Source organism: Octodon degus, unplaced genomic scaffold (genome assembly GCF_000260255.1).
Source record: "Octodon degus isolate 3935 unplaced genomic scaffold, OctDeg1.0 scaffold00116, whole genome shotgun sequence".
Classification (NCBI taxonomy): Eukaryota; Metazoa; Chordata; class Mammalia; order Rodentia; family Octodontidae; genus Octodon; species Octodon degus.
In genome coordinates this window covers 4,042,671-4,059,871 of record NW_004524692.1, presented here as the reverse complement: position 1 = coordinate 4,059,871, position 17,201 = coordinate 4,042,671, and the positions used below count along the sequence as shown (strand labels likewise).

General features: G+C 41.8%; 1 protein-coding gene and 1 pseudogene across 6 annotated transcripts in view; one reads left to right on the top strand and one right to left on the bottom strand.

Moving 5' to 3' along the window:
- Window positions 1-17,201, top strand: part of Ddr2 (discoidin domain receptor tyrosine kinase 2) — a 169,987-nt gene that overhangs the window by 50,952 nt on the left and 101,834 nt on the right. The gene's annotated exons all lie outside the window — the stretch shown is intronic.
- On the bottom strand, window positions 4,431-5,165 carry LOC101572059 (annotated as a pseudogene).

Below are 17,201 nucleotides of genomic sequence, written 5' to 3'. Positions count from 1 at the left end.
TCTTATTGCCATGTAAATTAGCTGTAGCTGTAATTTCTACCTCACAGGATTGCTGTCAGGACTAAATGAAGCTGCATATGCTGCATGCAGAAGAACAGGGCTGACGTTCAGTACACACAAAAATGGGCTTAATCATGTTTGGTTGCTACTTTCTCTTCTCTGTGGTGTCAGTGTCTCACTAGTTAAGTCCTCTGGGATTGGACTGCAGATTGTCAGAGCTGAGGGAGTCTCAGCAGTGTCTGATTCAGACCTCTCTTTCCTAGATGAGGAAAGGGGGGCAGCAGGTCAAGGAGCAAGTCACCTCCTCAAAGGGTGGGAAAATTCTCTCAAGTCTAGTGCCTAGAGGACATTTCTCCCAGAGAAGCTTCCCATTCTTGGCCTGGAGGTCACCATGTAAGGACATCTGCCTCACACAGTTGTCCTTAGGATTATGAAGCAGGTCATGTTCAAAGGCCAGTGAGATAAAGCTACTGCCACCCCTCCCTACAGGCCTCCAGCTTGGGCTGAAGAGGGGAGCCCAGCGAAGACTGAGTGTCCCAGAGCCTGGTGAGTCTAGGATACCCACAGGGAGGGGTTTCTGAAAAGGATCAAAGGTGAGGTAAGATAGCAAAAATAAAGACAGGTAGAAAGGTTTCAGAGGACATCATAATTTAAACTTCTACTTTTAATCAAAACAGCAGCTTTAAGACAAACCCAACCAGACATTCCTAAGGTCCTTAAAGATACAGTAAGCCTGGATCATGCCTGTTTACCTGAAAATGGGTATTTTCACCTGTGACTTGAGGCCATCCCTTTCATCTGTAACATGGGCCTTAGGGAGGGCCTATGACTCTATCCCCTGTGGTGGCTGTCCTTAGGAATGGACTACCACCTCTGCCTTGTATGTACAGGCCATGCCTTTCGACTGTTAGTTGAACCCACTCTTTGCATAGATTCATATGTTCCACAGATCTTGGGCTGGTTCCCATGGTGCTGAGCCCCGGTCTCAGCAAGAATGACACCCTTATTGAGCACTTCCTTCAGTTCAAAGGCTTATACATATTTGGAATGGCATTTAGGAAAATTATTCCTTTGCCAAAAGAAGTGTAGAAGTAATAAAATAATAAAACCCAACCTTGCAGGAGGTTTTCTGGGAAGAGAAGGGAGAGAACTTTACTTACAGCCCTATCAGTTGTTTTCTGTAAGCAGGCAGTTTTTATGAAGTTGACATTAGACAGCGAAGGCAGTTCTAAGAAAACTAATTCAGGCAGGGGCTTGTGGATCATCGTCAGGGAAGTCATTGTGGCTTCTTTTCTGGAGGGAAGAGAATTGAATCCTTACCAATCAGTGATGTCTTGTTTGTTTTTGCGACGGAGTGTGGTAGAATGGGGAGAACATTGTCAGGGGCTAAAGAATCCAGATTGAAAACAGACCTTATGTTGGGGCCTGGCTCTAGTTTAGCTGGATGACCTTGAGAAAGTGTCTTAACCTTCCTGGATCTGGTTTCCAGCTTTTGTAAACTAGATTACTGCACATCAACTTGCTTAACACGGACTGTGCTCGCTTTGCCTGTGTGTCGTGACACACAGGGACTCAGGCCTCAGACGTCATCTGTGTGGCTGTTGCCCTCATGTTGGTTGGCTGATCTGTGCAATGTAGAATTGTGAAATAACTGAGCATCTTTTGCTGTTTGCTTTCCTTCATGATGGTCCCCAGGCACTCTCCTCTCTGTAGTGAGTAAGGCCATTTACCAGAGCATTTTGTATTCCTTCTTTCATGAATTAGGCCACTCAGCCCACCCAAATTCCCAGAGACCGGGCATGGATGTAGGATACTTCCCATTCTATTCAGGTTGTTCTAACAAGTCACTTAGACTAGATGACTTACAGACAATAGAACTTTCATGTCTCACAGTTCTGGAGGCAAAAAGTCCTTGATCAAAGTGCCAGGAGATTTGTTGTCTGGGGACAGCCTGCTTCTTGGTCCATCAGTAGAGTCTTCTTGCTGTGTCCTCATGTGGTGCAAGGAAGAAGAGAGCTCTCTAAATTCTTTTTTAATCCCATTCATGAGCATTCTAGCTTTATGACATAAATAAGTTCCCAAAGGCTCCAACTCCGAATACCATCACCCTGGGAGTTAGGTTACAATATATGAATTTAGGGGGTGGGTGGCGAATGTGAGCACTTTATGCACACGCCTCTAGCAGGGAGTGTATTTCACAGCACAGGACTATTCACAGCTGACAAGAGCCTCAAGCTGTGTGCAGACCTCCACTTTTCTGCTCTGAGTCATCCTACAAGCTGCTTCATTCCAAGGGAGGAAGTTTAATTTTGGGTCTCCCTTAAAGCACTTAGGTAATTCCTGCCAAATCTAGGATAGCCTTGAGCTTATACAGACCCTGGTTGGGCCATGTTTCTGCTTTGGACCAGACCCACGTTGCTGCCCTTTGTCTTCTCAGAACCCCTTCCTCTTTCTTGCAGAAATCCACAGTGAGGGTGGAGGAAGGGGTTGTCGTTTACCTTGGGGAGCCTCCCTGGAGCTGAATAGTGCTGCTCTGTTGTCCAAAGTGAGATCCACCCCTCCTTTTTCTATTGGTCAGGACCCTCCTTTAGGCACTTGGCCTGCCAGTGACTTGGTCTCAGATTCCAGATCCTCTGGGGCATTGAGGCAAGCACCGGTGTACCCTGCCTGCTCATCCTACCAGTCATGGCACCCAGTGGAGCCTGGTGCGCTTGGCCGCCAGCACCATCAGGCCAGAGATTGTCAATTCACTTGTCTTCCAGATGGAGCTGGAACTCACTGAGCAGGTAGCCCCACTAGACTGTGTGCAGCCTGCTCTGGACCCACTGTAGGAGAGGGAACGAGGCAGCCCGGCTTGGTGGCTAGCTCAGGTAGATGAAGCAAGCACCCAGGGCACAGGAAGACTGCTGGACTGGTTCCAATTCCACCACTTCCTGGATGCTGGATATGTTAACATCAACAAATACATTTTACCTTTTTGCGTCTCAATTTTCTCCTGTGTGAAATGGGCATATTGTTTTTAGGATTAAATGAACTATTTTTTTAGAGATCAAAAACAAAGCAAACACCTTTATTTTTGCTGACTTTTTAGCCAATGCCTTTTACCACGTATTGTCCTTACTTTACACCAAATATATTGAAGAAAACTAAAACTTTTAAGAATAAAACTTTTAACGTTGGGGAAATAACTCAGATGCATAAGTTCCTGCCTGGAAAGCACAAGGTCCTATGTTCAAACCCCGGTAACACACACACACACACACACACACACACACACACACAGGATTAAACTTTTCACTACTGTTTCCTCCCTCCCCTACAGAAATGTTATCTTTCTAAAATGTTCAAAACAATTGCTAGCCCATTTAAAATGAGCAAATCTTCATGTACTCTACATGTAATTTACATTCAGCACCTGCCTTAATAATGGGATAAAACACTGAAGAAGGGACACTAGAAGCTGGGACACAAGATACACAGACACAAGAAGACTGTAGATCCCATTCCAGAAAGAGTGCACCAAACACATTCACATTTCTTTTCTTTTCTTTTAAGGAAATAAGAGAGACCCAGTTTTTACTAGCTTTTATAAACCTAAGCTTAACATTACACATTTAAACAATTGTCAAAACTTTACTAAGTTGCCAGCATCCATGCACAACTAGAAAACATCCTTAAATTTGTATTAAACCAGAAATGTATTACCATTAACGCATATCTTTCATTACTAAATACTGAAAAAAGTGGGAGTTTTTTCTGTGGAGGACCCGTCCTGGCAATGTTAGCTTCACAGCAGGCGGACACTACTTGGCTCACGTTTCAAACACAATGGACAGCAGATTCATGCTGGTGTTAGACTACAGTCTTGTCCTTGCACTACTCAAGAGTCAAGGCCTATCTTAGATCACATTTAATAAAAAAGCAAAGTGGGGGCAGAGGAGATAGCTCAGTAGAATAAGTGCTTGCCTGGCAAGTGTAAGGGCCTGAGTTCAAGCCCCGGTTCCATCAAAAAAAAAAAAAAATTGCAACAATTTTAAATATTTATTTATTTTTATTTATTACATTTATTTATTGTGTGTGTGTGGCCAGCTCAGCCCACCAGGGGGCGGGTCTGGCTGGCATGTGGTGCTGGGGATCGAACCGCGGTCCCTGTGCTTTGCCAAGCTTGTTTCAAATAGGTGCTTTAGACCATCTCTCCAGCCCCAACAGTTTTAAAGACAAAAAATGGTCCTACTGTGTGGTCCCAACAATAAACTCAAAAGTCTAAGACAAAGAAGGGCTCTGATTAGCTGTTTATAAATACTTTAAATCAGGCACAATTATACTGAAAGTTGAGCTTGTCTGAAATCTTCAAGAAAAAAAAATGTTCCTGTTAATCCTCAAATGGTGCTTGTTATAGTTTAACATTTCTGTGAAATGTGCGCATTGAATTACTTGTTATCCAAGCATAGCAGCTGCTCCTTACCATTTAGTGTTAAGGACTTTAACTGTCCATCTTCTTCAACTTCTACTCTTCCTTGACTATTCTCCACAGTCCTCTTTGTGGTGATTTTTCTACCATTAACGATTTTAGTAGAAGGTGACATACATTTAAAGTTACCCATTCCACTGCCGCCAAATGATGTGGGTGAAAATGAAGTGAGGCCCCCATGACTTAGGGATCCAAATGAGGTAAATCCTGTATCAAATGAAGAAAATCCATCTCCAAAGGATGGAAATCCACTGAAGGTGGAGAAAAAAGAGCCTGTATCATGGCTTCTGCTTCCTTGGGGACCCCTTCAGTTTCCAAAAATGTCTTCAAATGGATCTTCATTACCAAAGAAGTTGAATAAAAGTGGGCTCCTTCCACCAAAAACAATTTCCTAAAGACATCTTCTGGGTTCCGGAATGTGAACCCAAACTCAAATGGACTGTCAAAGTGGCGTCTACCTCCTCCACCACCATTTAATCCTTCTATGCTTTATTTGTCATAGATGTCCTGTATTTTTAGCATCTGATAACATCTCATATGCCTCAACCACTTGTTTGAATTTTTGCTCAGCTTCTTCATTATTCTCAGGATTTTAATCTGTGTGCCACTGAAGTGCCAATTTCTGGTATGCTTTCTTGATATCCTTGGGGGAGGTATACCTCTGTATGCCTAGAACTTCATAATAATCCACCATGTATGAACAGTGCTGAGAAGAGCCTGAGAACATGGATGACAGATAGTAAAAAGGAGGAGGTGTGTGGCTGGTCCCCTTGTGGCTCTGGGACTATACACTGGTGATGGCTGTGGTGGTTCCTCTAAATGAACTAATACGTTAGGCCTTTTACCAAGATGATGCCAAACATGAAGAAGAATGCTCTTGCCACTCCCAAAGCTGAAGCTAGAGTGAAAGCTTTGAAGGCCAAGAAGGCTGTGCTGAAAGACATCCATGGCCACAAAAAGAAGAAGACACGAATGTCACCCACCTTCCACCATCCCAAGACAATGTGGCTCCAGAGGCAGCCCAAATACCCTTGGAAGAGCACCTTCACAAGAAACAAGCTTGACCACTGTGCCATCATTAAGTTCCCCCTGACCACAGAGTCAGCCATGAAAAACACTGAGGACAACAACACACTATTGTTCATTGTGGGTATCAAAGCCAATAAGCACCAAATCAAGCAAGCTGTAAAGAAGCTCTATGACATCAGTGTTGCCAAGGTCAATACCCTAATCAGGCCTGATGGAGAGAAGAAGGCATGTGTTTGACTGGCTCCTTATTACGATGCACTGGATGTTGCCAACAAAATTGGGATCCTTTCCACTGAGTCCAGCTTGCTAATTCTAAATATATACTTTTTTCCCCAGTAAAAAATAAGTAAATAAATAGGGGCCAGGGAGATGGCTCAGTAGGATAAGTACTTGACTGGCAAACGCAAGGATCTGAGTTCAATCCCTGGTTCTGAAAAAAAAAAAAAAAAAGAATAAAAAAAATAAGTAAATAAATAAATGAACTAATACATTAGATTGAAACACATACAACTGCTGATATTTGTTTTGAATTTATAAAAATAACAAAGATTAACACAATGCTTTAGCAGTCCATTGCCTTAACCACTCGGCTACCTTGTCCCACACCAACACAATGCTTTAAAAGCCTGATCCAAGCATATTTTGGCTATAATAAACTTGTTGGAATTATAAAGATATGACATGTGCAAAGAAAAAGGATGAAGAAAGCTATATCATGCAAATATTAATCAAAAGAACACAGAAATAGCTTATAAATAACTGTAGAAATGGGGCTGGGGAGATAGCTCAGTAGAGTAAGTGCTTGCCTGGCAAGCACAGGGTCCTGAGTTCAATCCCCGGTACCACCAAAAACCCCCAAAACTGCAGAAAGCTTAGGTAAAACATTAGCAAATTGGAGGTAGCCATATAAAACCATATTCTATACCACATCACATAGAGATTTACTCCAGGAATGCAGTGGTGCTTCAAGATAAATATTATAGGATGATGTTAATTGATGCAAAAAAGTTTTGAAAAAATTCAGATTTCACTCAAAATAAAATCTCTCAGTAAGTGAGGGTTGAAGGATTTACTCCAACTTGATAAAGAACATCTGTTAAAAATCTACAGCTAAGCTCGTTCTTGGTGATGAAATACTGTTTCTGTAGGACTGGAGTCAAAACAAAGATGCCTGCTGCTACCACTCTTATTCAATACTAGAATTTCTGGGCATTGAGAAAAAGAAACTAAAGGCATACAGATGGGAAAGGAGGAAAGAAAATTATCTTTGAAAATGATAGAATTGCTTTATAGAAAATTCTAAGAAATCTACAACAACGCTATAAATGGGTTCAGCAAACTTTCATATACACATTTGTGAACTTCTCTACACCAATAGTGAATTTATGGAACACCAAAATTAACAATACACTGTTATTTATAGTCATTCAAAGAAAAAAAAGTAGCCAGGTGTAGTGGCACACATGCCTGTAATCTCTGCTCTGTAGCAGGCTGAAGTAGGAGAATCACAAGTTTGAGCCCAGGTTGGGCCACTTAAAAGCTTAGCAAGACCTTATATCAAAATTTAAAACATGGTCTTGGAATATATCTCAGTGCCAAGGTCCTGGGTAATCCACAATACCACAAAAACAACAAACAAACAAACAAGCTTAAATGTAAATATAACAAAATATAACTATGACTTATGGGCTGAAAAATATAAAACCTGATAGAAAACAACTTTTAGAGATCTAAATACATGGAGATATATATTATAGAAGTATGCAACATAATAAAGACCTAACAGTAAAAAAGTGCCAATTCTCCTGTTATGGTTTGTGTCTAGTTGTCCCCCTAAAGCCTCATGCACTTATGGGGTGGAGTTTGTGATTAGTTTATGATCCAGTGCTGGGATTATGGGTGTGAGTGCTTCATACAGCCTGGGGCAGATAGCCTGAATGCAACATAAGGGAGACAGACTTGCTCTCGGTAGCCATTGTTGCTGCTGCTCCTCCCTTTGCTCTTTGATGTTTTCCGCCACCACGAACTGCTGCCCTCTGCCATGTGCTACTCTGCCTTGGAGCCCGTTGAGTAGGGACTGAAAACTCCACTAACAGTGATCTAAATAAACCTTTCTTCCCTTAATTTTCAGTGTTGAATGTTTTGTCTCAGCAATGAAAGAAAAGTAACCATGACATCCTGAAACTGATATATAGGTTTTATACAATTTCTTCCAAATCTTAGTCAACTGTTGTAGCTATAGACAGTGGTATTCTGAAATTTAGATGCAAAAGAAATATAGTAGATAGAACAATTTTGAACAAGAAGAATACATGAGGAATCAGAAAATTTCATTTGAAGATTTATCGCACAGCTCCAGTAATCAAGATGGTGTGCTGTTGAAAGACACACATGTAGCTCAAAAAGCACAAGGCAGAATCCAGAAATAGTTCCACATGATTGTGATCCTGTTGGGACTTTTTTTGTTTTAATAAAGCTGTACATCTAGAATCAGAAAGCCCAGGTTTAGGTGCTAGGATTACCATTCATTTACTCTGTGGCCTTGGGACATGACTTCTTCCAGTTCCAAATCTCTTTGACTCTCTGGGTGGGTCTAAATCACTGTCTCAGTTTCCTTTTCTGTTTAGTGAGGGAAAGCCTGCTCTCTTTCTTAAAAGTCTCTATTTGAAAAGGGATGACAAAATGTCTTTCTCCTTTAAGACTTAGGAATCACACAGACAAAAAGTTATATTGCATTTATTGATATTAGTAATTCATCTTAGTACCAGGGGAACTTCACAGTATACACCCAAAGTCAAATGTCAAGAACTTTAGTGTAATTCATTAATTTCATTTCTTTCTTCATTCCTGGTTGACACCATTAATACTCCATTTGCCTCATTAATAGTGTGAGAAATGAGACTTAATTTCATGGAGGTGTTTTTAGAATTCTTAAAACTCAAAGCTCAGAGTTGATGTGACTAACTTCTGAGAATGTCCAGCACCAACAGATTTTATAACAATTTAAGAGAGGCTTAAAGATATAGAAATCCTGTTCTCCCATAAAATACTTCAGTTTGTATGGACAGGAAAGGTCTTTAAGCAATCCAAACTCTCCAAACAGCAGAAATTCAGGATAAGGGCTGTAGAGATAGCTAAGTGGCAAAAGCACCTGCCTGGCAGGCACAAGGTCCCGAATTTGATTCCACAGCACTGAAAAAATAAATAAATAAATAAAAAAAAGAAATTCAGGATAAGTGTATGTAAATTCATGTTGTATGGATTCTTCACAGCTTTGAAAACCATACAGTATAATACACGCACACACACACACACACACACCCTCAGCACCAGTGCCACCATATGTGATTACTACAATAAACAACCATAGTTAAAACCAAGCAAGAAAATTTGAAATCTGTAGGTGGAATAAAAACACATTTGAGGTGGGACATAGTGACTTTTCCCTCTCTAGTTCATAAGGCAGGATAGCAGAGTGCTTAGAAGAGCTGTCAGAGACAGACTGCTTGGTTCTAAACAATGTCATCTTTTGTTGCCTGTGATTCTAGTCATGTCATTTAACTATTTTGGGCCAAGATTTGCTCTTCAGTATCATTGAAATAATTGTAAGACATGTCTCATAGGATTGCTACGAGGACTTGGATAAGTCATTAATACTCAGTTTCTTATACCTGAAATACACTGAGAATAGAGTGCATGCATGAATACATACATTCCATTCAGATGATGTTTGGGTGAATGGACACTGCCTTAAAATAATGTCTCTGTGTGTCATGACATGGTGCTCTTGTCATACTGATTCCATTATTATTATTATTATTATTTTTTTTTTTGAAGAGATGCCAGAGAGTGATCTACCATTTAGTTTACGAGACTGAAAGGCATATTGGAGCTCTAGCGTAGAGGTCTGGGTCTGATCTCAGGGCTCCTGATGACAAGGTATAGATACATCAACTGGTGGCCTGGACCTCATTCTTACTGAAACAGATCTGGGAGATCTGGGAGATTCTTTGTGATTCTAGTAACCTAAAAGACAGTGTGTCCCATAGGTGAAGAAACTGTTTTATCAATACAAAAGCTAGTATTTATTGAGCACCCCTTCTGTAGCTGCCACTATTTTAAGTCCTGTGAACTAATCAATTCTTGCAGCAGTCCTCTAAGAAGGCCTTATCGTTTTCCCCATTTTGTATAGGAAAAAACTGAAACATAGAGGCTAAGTTATTTACTCAAGACATTGGTATGAAACGGCGGAGGTGGGACTCATACTCAGATGAACTCGGGTATACATGCACAAATTCTATGGCACACCAGACAGCTCTAGGCAAAGAAAAGGCATTGGGTCCTACTGATCTTGTTTTCCACACAAACCTGTATGAATATCTGGAGCTTCTAATACATCCTTAAAAAGTATGCATTATGCTTTTCTCTTTTTACTGAAATTGAACCCAGGGCTTTGCTGATGCTAGGCAAGTGCTCTACCATTGACATACATTTCCAGGCCTTCAAAAATAATTTTTTTTTGATACAGGGTCACCCTAGGTTGGCCAGGCTGGCCTTAAACTTGCAATCCTGAACTACAAGTATGTACTATTTCACTGAGAAGATATTTATCAATCTTGTTGTTATTCATGATAAAAATGCATTGAGTTGAATTGATTTCGGTATTCCAGGTTGGTAAGAGTATAGCAAAGTTGACATGTTAAGTTTTATTGTCTTTTGTTAATGTTATCTATATAAGATGGAGGTTTCACTTAGGGGCACAGGAAGGCTCCAGGTACAGCCAGAAATGGGAAGAGAAGACAGTAAGACCGCCAGGCTTTGGGCTGCTTTGGCCTCTCTGCCTGACCTATCTTCCCTTTACATCTGGTGAAGTCATCTCCTCATATTCCTAGGAGGTGGGTGGAGTGGCACCTGTCTGATTTCCCTCCAAGCTGCCCTAGAGGAAGAAAGAGAGGTCACTACCTGACGCAAGAATACTGGCAACTTAATTGCTCCTCTTTCTATGCCTCTTGGCCTTATTCGAAGCAACAAGTATGGCCACCATGGTGGTGAAATAGCACTGCTGCTCAGCTTGTTATCCCTGGCTTCTGTGAGTTCTACGCTACTTAGGCAGAGTCTCCCTAGCAATGCTGAAAGCTTGCTTATTATTTTAAGAAGGGACCAAAGAATGTTGGTGTGCTTTGAGGTTTTATTTTGGTTTTTAGCTTTTTATAAGTTATTGAAAGGGCATAATCTTCAGAAGTATTTTCCAAGTTGTTCAGAGAAAAAACTATGGCCTTAGAGCCCCTAACCTCCTGTGTACTAGTCCCAGGTTTGGCTGGAACCAAATCTGATACCTTAATGATGCTGTGACCTGTGTTCTCTTATGGCCAAGATTTCTAGTATTGATGGAGCAAATGAAAAAATGCAATCAACCTGGCCTAAGCCAGGTTGGGGATCCAGAGAGGGCTTGAATGCTAAGATTTTGACCACATGAGTTAGGGCTTCCACAGAGTCACACGCCTGACCTCTCTGAATAATGAGTATTTAAGGTACATGGACGCTGGGTGCTAATGGGACCATAGGTGGCTCATTCCTGTAGGTGTCCATTTGTATTTCGGCAAGACATGATGTAAGTAAGCATCTGGTGTTTTTACTCACAATCTTTTGAAACTTCAGTCCAACCTAATAAAAGTTTCTAGGCCAGCTCTGTCAAAAGGTGATTGATTTGGAAACTTTGAATGAGATTGGTTCAGGGGCTTTAGGTTATGCAAGTGGAGGGAAGGGGTCGAAAGAGTCTTTGCTCTGGACAGTCTCTAAGTGACTTTTACCAGGTACAATGTGGGAGTGTTTGTTCAGAATAAAGTAAGTGAGAATAACTCACTTTTCCAGCCCAAGCACCAGCATGCATAAATACATACGATTGTCTCTTCTGCTCAGTATGAGACTTCTTGGTCTTTTTTTCCCTTAGATTTACTATCAGTCCCAATCATAGAGAGCCTGGGTCTGGTGCTCACTATTTTCTGGGGAATTTGTTATGTGTTTTACACATACTAAATCATCTCATGTCAGGGAAGTACTGTGCGGGAAACATAATTGTTATACTTTAGTGATATGGCAGCTGAGGCATGGAAAGATTAAATATCCCCTCCAAGGTAAATAAGTGGCATAGTTGAGATTTGAGCACTGGCAGGCGTTGGCTCTAACCTCTAAATCTTATCCACAACATTACTTTAGCTCTATAAAATCCACCTGTTTATTGATTTTAAGCTGTGTTCATTGAAGGACATTTATACACAATCACTGTCAAGAATCTAAGCAAAGTGTGGGTTCTAAATTTGCCTGGAAAAGACCTTGTCTTGGCTCACTAAGGTGGGATATCCAGGGTCCATCAGTAGATGTGCAAGTCCCAAGTCTGTCCTGGGTTGAACTGAACTTTGCTTTTGCCAGAACATTGGTTGGAGACATTCCTGGGAAATTTCAAGGGGTAGCCAGCTTCCTATCTGTTCCTTGGTGCCTGCCACTTACTGCATGGCTGGGTCTTGCTGTAATGCTGGCCCTGCTCAGACTTTTGTCAATGGGTTGGTTCACAGGAGTGTGTCTCCACTGATGATGGCAATCTGGGCTCCTGGGTTCCCTTCATAGTATCTGGCCAGAAAATTGTGCACACTTTTGTTGTGTGACCCAAGATCCATAATTCAGACTGGTTTTCATGGGATGCCATTTTAGTGATCAGTATTGGCTTTGTATGTTACTTGTACAACCCTTCAGGCTGTGCGTCACAGTATGGCTCTGGTGCCAGTTGCTGTGTGGTCTACATTGACAGCCAGTAGCAAAGACTACACTAATGTCATGTAGTTGAATGTATGGAAACTCATGCAAACTCCCGTGGATATCTGTTTACTGGACTACATGTATTTCCAGTAAAATGCTGAGGATTATTTAAGTTTCCCCACAGCCCCATGTGGTGAGTGGCTATTAAACTCATTTTACAATTGAAGTAGTATAAACACAGACAGGGAAAATAACATGCCCTAGGTCATACAGTAAAAAACAGAGGAATTATTAAAACTTAGGTGGTTAACGTCCAACATTTGTGCTCCTGACCAACAAGCCAACTCACCTGTCCTCTGCCAGGTCCTCTAGGGAATAAAGTCATGAGTAACACAGGCTATCCTTCAAGCATTGTCTTGTGGGTCTTAGTTTCTTTTAAAGCTTTTGATAGCCTTTGCATTTATCTTAAGTGGAAGGACTATTAGAAAACAAAAGGTATCATACATACGTAATGCTTTAAGGTTTTGCTTCAGCTTAGTTTTCAAAGAGCTTACCAAGAACACGGAAGACTGGATACTGGGCCATTAGGGACAAAGCTTTAGTCCTAGCCTACCACGGAGCATTATGTAACAGAAGCAGCGCATGTGCAGCATGTGAGCTGGACACCTTCTGCATATTTTAGAATGTTTCCTTACTTTATTCTCTTGCCTGCTCCCTGGGAGCTGGACTGTGATTTCTCCATTTTGTAGAAGAGGAAGTTGAGGTTCAAAGTTGTTATGAAACCCACCCACAGTCACATAGCTCACAAGTGGTGGGGCTGTGTGGGAGCCCGGGCAGTCTGGCTCCAGGCTCCATGCTCTTAATTAACCACCACTCTAGGGTGGGAGGATCTCCGGGCTTGGGGTTAGGATACTCGAGCCAATAGCCAGAATGCACTGTGTGGGCTGCTGGTTGAAGGGGGCATGCCTCTGCTTGGGTTTTCATTCATTTTCATTCCAGAGCTATTTCTAAGAGACCTACTGTGTGCTGGGCATTGTTAGCACTGCTCACACTCTAGTGACTAGTACAGGCTTGTTCCGTGCTCTCCTAGAGTTTGTAGTTGAATTTTCAGTTTCCTCATCTATAGAACCAACATTAACATAAATGAATATTTTTCATCCTCTTGAAAATCCACGACTCTTTTGGCAGATACGGTTTTGATTTCCTTAATGTTCTTTGAAGTTTCCAAGTAAGTGACTTACCATGACTAAAAATAAATGAAATCAATTACAGTGTTGAGTAATTTTTGTTGAATCACAGGTCCTCCTCCCATTTCAGAGTGGGTTCTCCTATGTTGCTGACCCCCCAAGCCCGGGCATTCTTTCGGTTAAGAAACACTGGGATGGTATCCTCTCTGTAAAAACAAAGAGTTCTAGAGATCAATTTGTGGATTGCTCTGAACTGCCGGGGCTGTGTCTGTTTAATTTATATTCATTCTTTCACCAAGTTTTGGCTCTGGGGATTGTGCGGCAAATAAAACCTTACTCATTCGTTTTACTGAAAACCTCTTTCCCTCGTGGGCTTTGTTGGTGTGAGTCACGAGTGCTCTCATCAGCTGATCGCTTCCCCATCCTGTTTTGGAGGGAATAGCAAGGACATGCGTGAGGGCCTGACCCCACACGCACATAGGCACCTCACTTAGGGCCTTGTGAGTTAGATGAGCTTTTGGCTGCAGGAAAGTTCTGGGCTGATTTTATCCAAGAGTTTCTGGGGAAGGATGCTTTACGGACCTTTAAGAAGGAGCAACCAGCTTATAAATACTTCTGAGGACCTGGCATCGTCGGGAGGTCCGGCTTCTCTGTCGTGCTGTCTTGGGTGCACTGCGCGGGAGCTCATGCGGGCTCAGCGGTTCACCCGTGGGCTCTCGGAGCGGCCTCACCGAGCACAGTAAGCGAACATGGCGCACACTGTTCATGATACCACAGTTGCAGAGACCGTGGTTCTTCCAATCATTTCTTGAACACTTTATTTACTTTGGGTCCTAAAAAGAGTGAAAGATACTGAGAAAAATGAAATTTTAATCCACTCTGCGTTGATGCAGCTGCCCAGGTCCACACAGGGCTGACTAAAACCAGGATGAGGCTGTGAGCGAAACAGGGAAAGCTGTCACTGTCATGAGCTTCCACTTCCATGGGCCTACTATTACACATTGCTATTTTCAAAAACCCGCTGAAGGTTCTCAGGATCATCGCCTTAACCAGCTTGTGCACATAAGTGTATGGCTTTGCCCCTGTCACGTTTCTTAGTTTTTCTCCTTGCCCTCTCTTTGTTGTCTAATCCTTAAGTTCTCGCTTTCCTTTTAATGGTGTTATACCCTTCTATTTTTATTTCTTCTTTTGAGTTCTTACACTAGGGAGACTATATGATATTTATACATGTGGGTCTGGTTTATTTCACTTATGAATATATCTTCAAGTGGCATCCACCTAAATATGAAGGCTTCGAGTTTATCTTTCTTTATAGCTGAGTAATACTCCATTGGATAAAAATACCATGTCTTTTTCATCCATTCCTCAGGTGATGGGCATCTTGGTTGTTTCCAAGATTTGACTATCACAAATAGCAAGGGGCAACCGAACAGATGTGGAAAATATCAAGTGGTAATAAATGCACTGAAGTAATATTAGGGGGTAAAAGATTACAAAATAATAGAGATAGCATTTGTATACTGATTAGAATTGACTTTCTATGGGAGGACTGAAGAGCTAGTAAGGCAGTACTGAAGTAGAACCTTACTTATTTCTTTGTTTGTACTGGATCTTAACAACTGAGCTACATCTCCTGCTGTTTCAAATGTTTGAAAGTAGTTTTTATTTTTATTTTATGTATTTTAGGACAGGGACTATAGGGTACACTATACAGATCATACTTGTAGTGATCCTCCTGTTTTCAGCCTTCCAAACAGTGGGATTACAGGCATGTGCCACCATGCCCAGTTTCAGTCACCATCTCAGTGTGCCCCAGAGGCAGGGCTGGCACAGCTGGGGATCAAACCCTGATCCCTGTGCCTGTCTAAGCAGGCACTCTAGTCTGCTGAGCTATTTGTCCAGCCCCTTATTTTTCATTTTTAGATAGGTCTCACTGTGTTGCTGAATTGCATGTGCTGGGCTGGAATTTGTGGTCCTCCTACTCAGCCTTCTACATGTTCTGGGATTACAGCTGTATGACACCATGCCAGGCTTTGAGTAGGAACTGCCTGAAGGGAGCGAGTGAGCCTGAGAGGTATGTGGGGGAGAGTGTTCCTGGCAGAAAGGACAAGAGAATCTGAAGGCCCAGTGGTGGCACTACCAGGTTCCAAGGCAAAAAACTAAAGCTCATTCTTGGTTTCTGTCTTTTGTCTTTACTCTGATATCTAAGGCAAGTCATGGTCCATTTGATTTCTTATCTAACCTCTCTTCATTGTCTGTCTTTCCTCCATCCCTATCATCACTGCAAATTAGGGCAATAATTTCTTAAATTCGCCTTCTCTTTTCCCATTTTTTCTTTTGAGATTTGAAGCTTACTAATCTGATCGCGCTACTTCTTTGCCTAAATCCCTCCATTGACTGTTTTGTGTTCAGATAAATGACCTGCCAGATTTCTGCTTTCCTCCCTGGTCTCATTCCTTCCTGCCATGCCTTATGGTATATGAGTGCTCAGGTCATATTAAAATGCTTTGGTGGGCCGGGGAGATAGCTCAGAGGGCTAAGTGCCTGCTTAGGCAAGTGCAGGGGACCGAGGATCCCTGGTACCACATGCTGTGCCAGCCCCATCCCTGGGCGTACTGAGCCAGGGACAAGTCCATGCGTGGTGGCCTGCACTTGTAATCCCAGTGCTGGGGAGGCTGAAAACAGGAGGATCACTATGAGTCTGACCTGCATAGTGAGACCCCGTACAAACAACAACAAAACAAAACAAAACACAACAAAATAAAACAATGACTTGGCTTCTCCTGATTCCATGGAGGCCCTGGACCCTGTGCTTGCCTACTTAGGTTTGATTCTGCCCACAGTGTTCTTTCTTCCACCTACCGATTTCATTCTTGCAAATACCTTAGGCCTCTCCTTAGCTGTTCATTTGGTCTTGGAAACATGTTGGCCCATCAGCCTTGGCCAGGTGTTCTCCCACGGGGCTCTGACAGCATCTCATGTTCCCCCCTCATTTTCCTCTTACATCATTCTACAATCAACTTTTATTTTTCTGAACGTCCCACCAGACTATAAGACAACAGGTGGGAAGTAAGGTCTGTTTATCTCATCAGTACTTAGCTCAGCTCCTGCCATTTAGAAACTGCTCAGTAAATGGTAAACAAATGAATATGTGTTAAACTAGATCTTTATGATATAGCCTAGAAATATTTTATTACTAACCGATGGAAATGTCATATGGCCCAAACAATACAATATTTATCAGCTCATGATAGCCAAACCAACTTTGTGTCTAAGTTTTTAATTCCTGGTAATTTTGAGTTTTGTGTATAATATGTATTCAAACACATACATATTATCTTTAAAATAATAATGTTACCTTATTTTGCTTAATCATATGTAAAATTTCAATTCATAAAACTTTGAATATATCTGTGAAAAAACTTCAAAAGTCAGGATCCAAATGTCTTATTCTGTTTGCAGAGCAATAAAATTATTGTGATTTATTTCTGGATTTCTAGAAAAAAATTCTAAAAGTTATTAGCTTTGTCAATCCTTTGGCATGCTGGGAAGATGCTCTTTCCAGTTTGCTACATCTTCTTCAATGGGAATGAAAGCATTTTACCCCATGGGAGGGAGGGAGGAAGGGAGGGAGAAAGGAAGGGAGGGAGAGAGAGACCAGAGAGATGGGGAAAGGTCTCAGGCACAGAGTATCAAAGTGAAAGATGATCCCTGTGGAAGAGCTGAGCAGAGACTTAAGATGGAGATAGAAGCTGGGTATG